Raw genomic sequence first — 10,669 nt, forward strand, 5'->3', positions numbered from 1 at the left:
GGGGGCACAGCCTCCCAATTTTTTTCGTCTAGCCCACCTCAGTCCCCTACCAAACGAGAAGAGTCTGATGCCACCCTTGCTGGTCACTGTGTGTCACTGCTTCTCCATGGGAAACATGCTCTGTGCCTTACCCAGATTGATGGGAAACACACTCTGTGCTTTACCGTGACTGGTCCGTGGGTGTCACTGCTCGTACAGGGCAGACACACGCTGTGCATTACGCCACCTGACCAGTGGGTGTCACTGCTGTATCAAGGGAAACACCTTCTGTGCATTACCCTGAATGACCAGGAGGTGTCACTGCTGCTCCATGGAAACATACTCTGTGTGTTACCCTGATTGGTCACTGGGTGTCACTGCTGCGCCAAGGAAAACACCTTCTGTGCATTACTCTGACTGCCCACTGGGTGTCACTGCTGCGCCAAGGGAGACATAAGAACGGCCAGACTGGTTCAGAGGCAAAGTCCATCTAGCCCAGTATCCTCCTGTCTTCTGACAGTGGCCAGTGCCAGGTGCCCCAGAGGGAATGAACAGAGCAGGGACTCATCAAGTGATCCATCCCCTGCCGCTCCTCCCAGCTTCTGGCAAACAGAGGCTACAGGCACTATCCCTGCCCACCATGGCTAATAGCCCTTGATGGATCTATCCACCATAAACTTACCTAGTTCTTTTCTGAACCCTGTTATAGTCTTGGCCTTCACAACATCCTCTGGCAAGGAGTTCCACAGGTTAACTATGCAACTGCCCTGAGTTTATTCCCTCTCCCCTCCCCAGGTTCTATATGGAATGGAAAAGAGGATAAGGAAAGCCATGATGTGTCTGTCACTGGCTGGTGCCTCAGTTTCCTCTAGGCAGCAGTGCTGCAGGCTCCTTTGGTCAGTGCCCATGCAACTGTGTCTGGGGAAGGGGGAGTAGAGGCTCATGCTCCCCCGCATCACACCCCTTCACCAAGGGTTGGGGAATCCAGGCCAGAATTAACCCTGGTAGCTGGGCCAGGATTAGTCTGGGCTGGGGAGGAATTGGGAGGGAAATAGATGCACCCACTGTGAGGGGAGATCCTCCCATTCCCTGTCAACCTCCCTCACTCCTTGCAGCATGGCACCCCCTAGCATTTTTTTCCTCTGTCAAGGGGAGGGGGGTCTGCTGCCTGCTTCTCCCTTAGCATCATCTTTCCCCACCCTGGGACACTGGCATCACCCATCCTGTGCAAACAGGCAGGCCCTGATGTGCCCCATGGCACTGCCCTGCAATTGTGGGGGCAGCTGTTGGATAGAGTCATAGATTATTAGGGTTGGAAGGGACCTCAAGAGATCATCTAGTCCAACCTTCTGCTCAAAGCAGGACCAATCCCTAAATCACCCTGTCAAGGATTGAACTCACAACCCTGGGTTTAGAAGGCCAATGCTCAAACCACTGAGCTATCCCTCCCCCCTCCTATCAAAATATGGGAGTGGGCAAGGATGAGGATCAGGACTCCTGGGTTCTCCCCTCAAATATGGAAGGGGAGGGGGGGTTCGGAGTAGAGTGGGGGAGGGGCAGGGTTGGGTTCCAGGGCTACTGCTTTTTCTGGTTTTCTTCACCTCCTGCAGCAGCCTCAGTCCTTTCAGTGCATTTCTTGTTCCAAATTCATTTGCTGACTTGTGTAACTCACCCCAGAAGTGGCTGCATCTCAGTGTTGGGTGAGGCACCCTTGGCTGCATCACCTCCTAACCACGTCTCTCTCCCCCTGCAGGTGACCCTGCAGCACTCAGCAAACATCCACAAGATCGTGGGGCACTTTGAGCACTGGGCAGGCAGGGGCCAGGTGCCCAGCTCCCCTTCCAGAGAATGGGACCCAGCACCCCCTACTTTTTACAGGGATTAAAAAGGGGTAAAGGAGGGCAAATCAGAGGAGGGGGTGTCCAGGGTCTGGGCAGGGGGTGAAAATTGACTGGTCGGGGGGTCAAGCAGCTGGAGGCAGAGTTAGGAGAGGGGCTGAAGGGCAAAGTCAGGGAGGGGGGAAGGAGCCGGAGCTAAGCCCAGAGGGAGGCGCTGCCAGAGGGTTAAACTCCAGCACAGGCAGGGGCAGAGGGGTAACAGTTATCCCAGTGGGCTGAGACTCCAGTGTTTGCAAACATGGGTGGGGGGAGCAGAGGGCTTTTCTATTTCCTCTCCCACAGGCAGCACCTCTCAGCATGGGCTTCCCAGGGCTGGGCTCTTAAAGGCACAGGCATCCCACTGCCTAGACACTGCAGCTCCTCTCTGATGTAACCTACTGAGGTGCTGCAGTAGGAGACTCAATTCAGTGAAACTGGGCATTCCCTATACGCCCCCCAGTCAGGGGGCTGTGCACCCCCTTCCCCGAATTTCCCCAACACCCCCCTCAGTGGTCAGGTAGTTACATGCAGCGCTGCCAATGTTGTCATTGGTTGCAAATTTGAATGGAAATTGAAACGTTAACACACACTTTAAAAGCAGATACAACGTATGAAAACTACTTGTACCTGAGAAAGTAAAATAGGTTTGGAAAGTCTGGACAAAGCCGGGTTTCCTCACCCAGCTGTTGTGTTTGCTGACAATGTCGGTGCATTGGCTTCGGCAGTGTTGGCCAACCTTAGAATTTCAAATGATGATTTGTAAGCGAGGTGTGAATGAGCTCTCCCCTGACAGCTACTGATGACCAGGGTTGGGAGGAGGCTTTGGGACCAGACTGTATTTACATGAACTCACCTACTCTGCCGAGGTATCCAGCGGACAGAGCTGGGCTGCCTCTGCTCTAGGTGCCCAGAGGAGGGAAGGTGTGTGGGGCTCCAGCCTGGGACTCTTCATCCCTCCTGCCAAGCCCTGACTATTAATCCCAGCCCTGGCACTCCTTTCTTCACGCACCATGTGGGCCAGAGGAAAAGTGTGGTAGGAAGCACAAGGGCCAAGCTTGTGAACATCAAGTGCAGCAGCAAGAATCCCAACTATCAGGGTAGCAAGTTCTAGAGCCCTCACCCATTGTGGCCATCCCAGCCAAAGACCTGGCTCTAGGAGGTGTGAGTCACCCAGCAGGAGGGGAAAGATTCACTCTTACGCAGCTGGAGACAAGGAAGTTGAGCTCTGGTGCTTTACCACAAGCCAAAACAAGGTCCCACTGAGATTTGAACTCAGATTACAGGATTCAGAGTCCTGAGTGCTGCCCATTACACCATGGGACCAGCTCATAGTGCTTTCTTTGCACATTGGTGACCCTCATGAGGCTGGCTTGTGTAAGGGGGCTCTTGGCCCTTTACTAAAACTTAGTGTGTGTGTGTGTGGGTTGGGAGGGGGTTGGTTGGCTAGTTCCCAGCACCAACAGAAGGGGGAAGGATCAATGGGAAATCAAGACCCTGAGACTGGCAGTCCCCAGGGACAATGGGGAGAGGCCAAAGCTCCAAGTTAGCTGCACTGACAGGCCAGGCAGTGTAATGAGGGAGCAGCTAAGAAGAGGTTCCAGCCCTGAAGGGAGCAGGACTTTCAGCACAACAGGAAAAATGCAGAAACACAACCACCACAGGACTCAAACCCTCAACCTTCTAATCCACAATGGGCTTCCTTAACCATTAGGCCACATGGGGCAGCCAAGGGGAAGAGGTGGCATGTTAGGCTCTTCAGCTGCAATTCGGCAGCGGGTCCCTTGGTCCCTCTCGGAGGGAAGGACCTGCCACCAAATTGCCGGGGAAGAAAAAGGCGATGCAGTGGAGCTGCCGCCAATTGCAATAGTGGGTGGGTTTTTTTTCCCTGCCTCTTGGGATGGCAAAAACCCTGGAGCCAGCCCTGGCCCCAGCACACGTCACAGCCCCAGCACACGTTATAGCACGTCACAGCCTGGGGCAGGGAGATATTGGGGGAGGGGATGGGAGGAGAATGGGGGAGGGAGAAACCCAGCCCCATAGACCCATAGGGGAGGGAGATATTGGGGGTGGGGATGGGGGGAGGGAAAGACCCAGCCCCATAGACCCGTAGGGGCAGGGGATATTGGGGTCAGGAGGAGACAAGAGGGGGTTGGCAGAGACCCAGCCTGGGATGCAGGGGAAAGGGGGTGGGGTGGAGGGAGCTGAGGGACAGAAGAGACACATGTGGAGTGGTGAAATGTTGGTCCAAGGAAACTGAGTCACTCCCAGGACATGCTGAGCAGTGGGGGAGCACAGGGGCCGGGAGAGAGACCCAGCCCCACAGAGCCCAAGAACGATTTTGGGGGCAGGGGAGGAGATGGAGGGATGAGAGACCCAGGCCCATAGACCTCCCCTGGCTCCCAAGTTTGGGGGGAGGGGGGAACTGCCCCACAGCACTCGCCGGCGGCGTGGCTGGGAACCAGGGGAGTGGAGCAGGCTGGGGCTGGGTCACTCCACTTACCATGCAGTGAGTGCAGGGACGAGGGCCATGGGGAAGAGCCGGGCAGTCCCCCCTGCATCAGCTCCCCACCCCATTCACCTCCAGTCCACCTTCTCCCCTGAGCACGCTGGTGCTGCTCCACTTCTCTGACCTCCCAGGCTTGCGGTGCCAATCAGCTGTTTAGTGAGGCAAGCCTGGGAGGGGAGGAGAATTAGAGCGGGGGCAGCGTGCTCAGGGGAGAAGACGGAGCAGAGGTGAGCTGGGACAGGGAGCGGTTCCCCTGCATGCCCCTGCCGCCGTTACTTGCTGCGGGCAGCCCTCTCCCCACACACCCCCAGCCCCCTGCCCCAGCTCACAACCACTGCACTGCCTCCCCGGAGTGCGCTTTTTGGTTCCCCCAACCACTTGGCACCCTAGGTGGCCGACTAGTTCGCCTAGTGGTTGCACCGACCCTGGCCGCTGCCTATCGGCAGGATTCCTCCTCCTCCTCAGTGAGACTAAATCTCCGCACCTAGACAGCCGGTCCGTCCGCTGCACCACAATCCCCCATGCCTGAGCCTCCCTGCCAAAGCCCTGCACCCGGCTCCAGAGAATTAAATCTCACATCTCACTGGGAACTCGACTTCCTGCGCCCAGAGAGTCTCAGCCCCCTCAGTAGCTGACCTGAGAAACACAGTGTCTGCATAAGCAGCAAAGAGTCGTGTGGCACCTTATAGACTAACAGACGTATTGGAGCATGAGCTTTCGTGGGTGAATCCCCACTTCGTTGGGTGCATCAGTGTCTGCCTTTTCCAAAGAAGTGTCTGGAGGGTCTTCTCTTGTGTGACCACATGGCCTAATGGCTAAGGCATCTGACTTCGGATCAGGCGATTGAGGGTTTGACTCCCTTTGTGTTTGTGCTCGTGCAGCTTTACCTTTAAGCTAAAAGTCCTGCTCCCTTCAGGGCTGGGAACCTCTTCTTGGCTGCTCAGGCCAATGCTCTGGCTTCAGCTAGAGCCCTGGGAAGGAGTTGGGGGTTGGGAGTCACAAAGGCTGGGGCAGGAGCCCCAGGTGCTTCCAGTCTAGCCTTTGCCATTCCTGACTTGCTAAAGAAAATGGGCGGCTGCCCAGGCTAGTGTGTAGAGCAGTTTCCCTCTTCCAAATGTGCACCTGTCCCTGTGCTTGAGGGGGTTTGCTACATGGAGCCTGGGTGTTTCTCTGCTTCTCGTCAGCTGGGAAAAAGCCTCTTGGGGTAAAATCTCCTGCCCCGCTGCAAAAGTGAGCACCTTGAGTGGGAAGGGTAAGAGGTCCCACCAGGGGGGCTGGCCCTGCTTTCCTACCATCTTCGATAATGGCCACAGAGCATCAGCAGCCACCCTGCATGCTGGTCTATGGGTGACCTTCAGTGGGTGTTTGGCATGGCAGGGAGCAGGCTGGCTGGGTGCTTTTGTGCCTGTCTGAAGGCCACACATAGGCATGGTCCTGCCCTCCTCTTGCCCTGTCCTCGGTTGTTGTGTGGCTTTTAAGCCTTCCCTTGGAGCTGTCAGCGCCAGCCGCCTCTGTTCTAGGTGCCCAGAGGAGGAAAGGTGTGCTGGGCTCCAGCCTGGGAAGCCTGGCCCTGGCACTCCTTCCTTTAAATGCCATGTGAGCAAGAGGAAGAGCTGCAGCTACGAGGACCAAAGTTGTGGACATCAGATTAAGCAGCAGGAAACCCAACCATCAGGTCAACCCGCAGGAATCTCTAGCCAGACTGTTAAATTCTAAGACCCCACCCTATAGCGGCCAGCTGGATCAAAGACCCATCTCCAATGGGCATCAGTGACCTAGGAGGAGGAGAAAAAGACCTTGCTGAAGTTCACCCTGGTAGAGGGTAACCATATACATTGAGCTCCAAGGCTTTGCAGCAAAACACACTATCCCCAGGAGGTCCCACTGAGATTTGAACTCAAATACCAGGATTCAAAGTCTTGAGTGCTGCCCATTACACCATGGAACCTGCTGCTAGCTTGTCTTCTAGACCCCTGTGTCTCTCGGCTGGTTGGTTTGCACTTTGCACTTATTGCTTCCCACCAGCGGCTTCCTCTCGCAGGACTCTCTCTCCTCCTCCAGCAACTGTTGTCCTGCACTATGGGATTCGCGGGTCCTGCCCTGAGTCCACACATCCCCCTGCTTGGTCTCCATTCCCTGAAGGCTGCAAAAATGTCAGGGGAGGCCGCCCCTCCCTTCACTCGGTGCTCCCGCTCATATCGGCCAGCTGCAGCCTCATCTCCTGGAACACGGGCAGCTGTCACTTGATCCGGTTGTACAGTCACAGGGTGACTGGCTCCCCAGCCTGGATGCTCTTGTGGAAATCCCACAGGCAACACTGCAGAACTTGGCACCATTAGTCTCTTTGATATTGCGGTGTTTGCCTGACCGCTGGAACAAAGCCCCCAACTCCTCCCTCACCGACTCCCGTCAATCCCTCTGGTTGCCATAGAACCCTCTGATGCTTTCCCGTTCTGCCAACAACGCCAGGCTTTGCCCCCCTGCTCCTTTATCTTGCAAGCTCTGGATGTTCAGCTTCCAATATCCTCTGCCCTGGGTCGGGGACAGGGGCAGCTCCAGGCACCAGTGCAGCAAGCGCATGCCTGGGACGGCAAGCTGCGGGGAACGGCCTGCCAGTCACTGTGAGGGTGGCAGTCAGGCTGCCTTCAGCAGCATGCCTGCAGGAGGTCCTCTGGTAATGCGGATTAGGTGACATGCCTGCAGGAGGTCCTCTGGTAATGCGGATTAGGTGGCATGCCTGCGGGAGGTCCTCTGGTAATGCGGATTAGGTGACATGCCTGCAGGAGGTCCTCTGGTAATGCGGATTAGGTGGCATGCCTGCGGGAGCTCTGCCAGTCCCGCGGTTTCAGTGGCAATTTGGCAGCGGGTACACTGAAGGAGCGAGACCGGCAGACCTCCTGTAGGCATGCCACCGAATCCGCGTTACCAGAGGACCTCCAGCAGGCATGCCACTGAAGGCTGCCTGACTGCCGTGCTTGGAGCGGCAAAATACATAGAGCCGCCCCTGGTCAGGGAATTGTCCACACTGAGCACATGGTGAGAGTGGCGTGATCCGAACAGTCCATAGGCACCACCCTGCACTAGGCTGTCGACGTGCTCTCCTTCACGTAAATCTGGTCAGTGCGACTCCTGGCCCGTCCCCGCAGAAAGGTGAACCCCCTCTGGGGCTGGTGTGAGCTCCTCCGACCTCACTACAGACCTGCGCCAGGTAGTGCTCAGTGTAAAAACGTTTCCTCTGACAGTCAGGAAAACAGGACCAGGGGTCCTCAGGCCGGCTGACACAATTCAAATCCCCCCAACACCAAACAGTCCAGAGGAAGGGAGCCAGTTCCTTCCACTGATCTTTCCATTCATGTCTTAACTGGGGACCATACACACTAATATAGCCGTAACCAGTGCTGCAGAGCACAAAGCCCACCAGTAATGCCCTCCGTGGACAAAGCTCCAGCCCCTTCTGTACTCACACCGCGAATGTGAAGAACAAGACTCCAGGCCCATCATTCTTCCCTGGCCTGGAGAACCAGAGAGATTGGCCCTTCTTGCAATCACCCTCTGCCTATCAATCTACCCTAAACTCATGAATGTGCATTTTCCCAACACCCACCATGTCCAAGTCCAGCTTCTCTAAGGCACTGAACATCAAGGGCTTCCTCCTGGGCCCCCAAATCCCTTCCACCTTTCACACAGCTCTTTTCACAGATGAAAGGTAGAGGGGAAAAAAGAGGTTCTCCTCACGCACAGATTTTGAGAGCTTTTCCTCCTGATCAGCAAGTGGATTAAGCACGTCTTCAGGGGGGTTTGGCATGCCAGGGAGCAGGCTGGCCGGGTGTCTTTGTGGCTGTCTGCTGGCTACGCATAGGCATGGTCCTCCCCTCCTCTGGCCGTGACCTCAGTTGCTCTGTAGATTTTAAGCCTTTCCTTGGAGCTGTCAGCACCAGCCACCTCTGCTCTAGGTGCCCAGAGGAGGAGAGGTGTGCTGGGCTCCAGCCTGGGGCTCTTCCTCCCTCCTACCTAGCCCTGACTATCAAGCCTGGCCCTGGCACTCCTTTATTCAAGCACCATGTGGGCAAGAGGAAAAGTGTGGCAGGAAGCACAAGGGCCAAACTTTTGGGCCCCATGTGAAGCAGCAAGAATCCCAACTACCTGGTCAAACCACAGGACTGCAGGCATCAGCAACCAGGGTAGCAAGTTATAGAGCCCCAACCAATTTTGGCCATCACAACCCAAAACCTGGCCCTAGTGGGCAAGTCACCCAGCAGGAGGGGAAAGATCTGCTCTTGTACAGCTGGAAACAAGGAAGTTGAGCACTGTGAGCTTCAGGGCTTTACCACAAGCCAGCATAAGATCCCACTGATATTTGAACTCAGATTGAAGGACTCAGAGTCCTGAGTGCTGCCCATTAACACCATGGGAACAGTCTGAGCTGCTTTCTCTGCACAGTGGTGACCCTCACGGGGCTGGCTCATGTAAGGGACTGTTGGCCCTTTACTAAAACTTAGTGGGGTTTTGGTTGGCTAGTTCCCAGTTCCAATTGATGGGGGAAGGGCCAATGGGAAATCAGGACCCTGAGACTGACAGTCCCCAGGGGCAATGGGGAGAGGCCAAAGCTCCAAGTTAGCTGGACTGACAGGCCAGACAGTGTAATGAGGGAGTCACCAGGCCAGGGGGTCCCATCCTCCATGTGAGCTGGAACTGCCTGGGCCAGAGCGGGGTGGAGCTAAGGAGAGAGCAGGAGCCCAAGAGAAGCCGGGGAGCAGAGCTGCACCAGCCAGGGAGAACCAGAGCAGATCTGTGCTGGGAGCCGAGCCGCAGCAGCACGAGCCATAGAAACTGCCCAGGAAGCAGATCTGTGCTAGGAGAAGAGCTGCAGCAAGCGAAGCCAGAGGAGCAGCCCAGGGAGCTGGAGGCAGAGCCGCAGCAGCACTGGGGCTGGAGGTGGGTGCAGTGAGCAGTGTGGGAGAGTGAGGGGGACCCTGGGCAGAAGGCCCAGTGCAAGGAGATGCCACCCATCAAGAGATCCCCTACATGGGGGCTGACACTGGGAACAAGGGTCCTGTCACCTAGAGCATGTGGCCACTGCCAGAGCAAGTGTCCGGCCCGTGGTGTCCCTGCAGCACAGCCAGAGCCTGCGAAGGAGGCCTGGGACATGTGAGGGAGAGACTGTGACCTGCCCTGACCCTCCAGAGAGGCTGGTTGTGATCTCCCTGCACCACAGAACAGGGTAACATGTTTTCCTTATGTTTTACATTGATTGCTGGGTAATAAATGGTGTTTGCTTGAAGCACATGCAGTGAGGAGTGGGTCAGGGAAGTGCCCAGAGTGGAGACACTCTAGTCCTGTTCAAGTGATCATGACAAGATTGGGGGTCAAACAGTGATGAGCTGCCAAAATCTTAACAACCGGCTCCCTATAAAAACTTTTGATTTAAGGTGGGGGGGGAGCAGGGGAGGGGCCGGGGCGGGGGGAGACATACTCATGGGGCAAGGGGCCCCTGCAGGGGCTGGGGAAAATTGCCTCCCCCCCAGCAGCCCTGGAGCTTGCAGCCCCCCCGCTTACCTTGCCTGCAGCTCAAAGCATCAGAATGACTCAGAAGCTCAGCTGAGCTGCCCAGCTGGTGCTGGTAGCTGGTCACACTGCAGCTGGTGGGAAACGGAGGAGGGGCTGGGGGAACCTCAGCCTCCCCAGCTGGGAATCCTGAGAACAACAGGATGGTCCAGCCTGCAGACCAGAGTTCTTTGCCCATCCCCTGGCCCTTTAACAACCGGTTCTCCACAAAGGTCTAATTTTAGCAACCGGTTCTTGGGAACTGGCTCCAGCTCACCACTGGGGTCAAACCCCCCAGGATTCCTGGGCCCAGCCTTGTTGGGGTTACGAGGACTCTGCCACACATGAGAGTAGAAAGAGCGTCCTTGGGGTCAGGCAGGCCTCTGGGTAAGGGGGTGGGGACTTAGATCCTTTCTCTGGCCAATTGCACCAGGGTCACGTATAAACCAGGGAAGTTCTCCACAATAGCTGGACCTGAACCCCCTGTACACTTGTACTCTGTCCTCATTGCTTCTCTGTCTCTTTTCCCCTCATCTCTGCTGCTCCCCTTCTGAGCTTTCTCTGCACCTGGCCCCACAGCACTTCCTGCCAGCCAGAGACTGCCTGTTCTAGGCCTGCTCCTGTGGATGTGGCCTCTCTCCTGATTCCTGAGGAAAGGAACCTTTCCAGGAAATGGCCATGGATTCTGAGAATCTGCATGTGGCTAGTGGACAGCACCAGGAATCATTTGGCTCCTGGCACACAAGGCCACTTAAAAGCTGAG

General features: G+C 56.2%; 1 non-coding gene across 1 annotated transcript; it reads right to left on the reverse strand.

Annotated features, from left to right (window-relative positions):
- Positions 1–3,107: 3,107 nt before the first annotated feature.
- On the reverse strand, positions 3,108–3,179 carry TRNAQ-CUG. Its single transcript has one exon. It is a non-coding gene; the product is annotated as a tRNA-Gln (tRNA).
- Between the last annotated feature and the right edge of the window lie 7,490 nt (positions 3,180–10,669).

The sequence above is a fragment of the Gopherus evgoodei genome, unplaced genomic scaffold (genome assembly GCF_007399415.2).
Source record: "Gopherus evgoodei ecotype Sinaloan lineage unplaced genomic scaffold, rGopEvg1_v1.p scaffold_166_arrow_ctg1, whole genome shotgun sequence".
NCBI lineage: Eukaryota > Metazoa > Chordata > Testudines > Testudinidae > Gopherus > Gopherus evgoodei.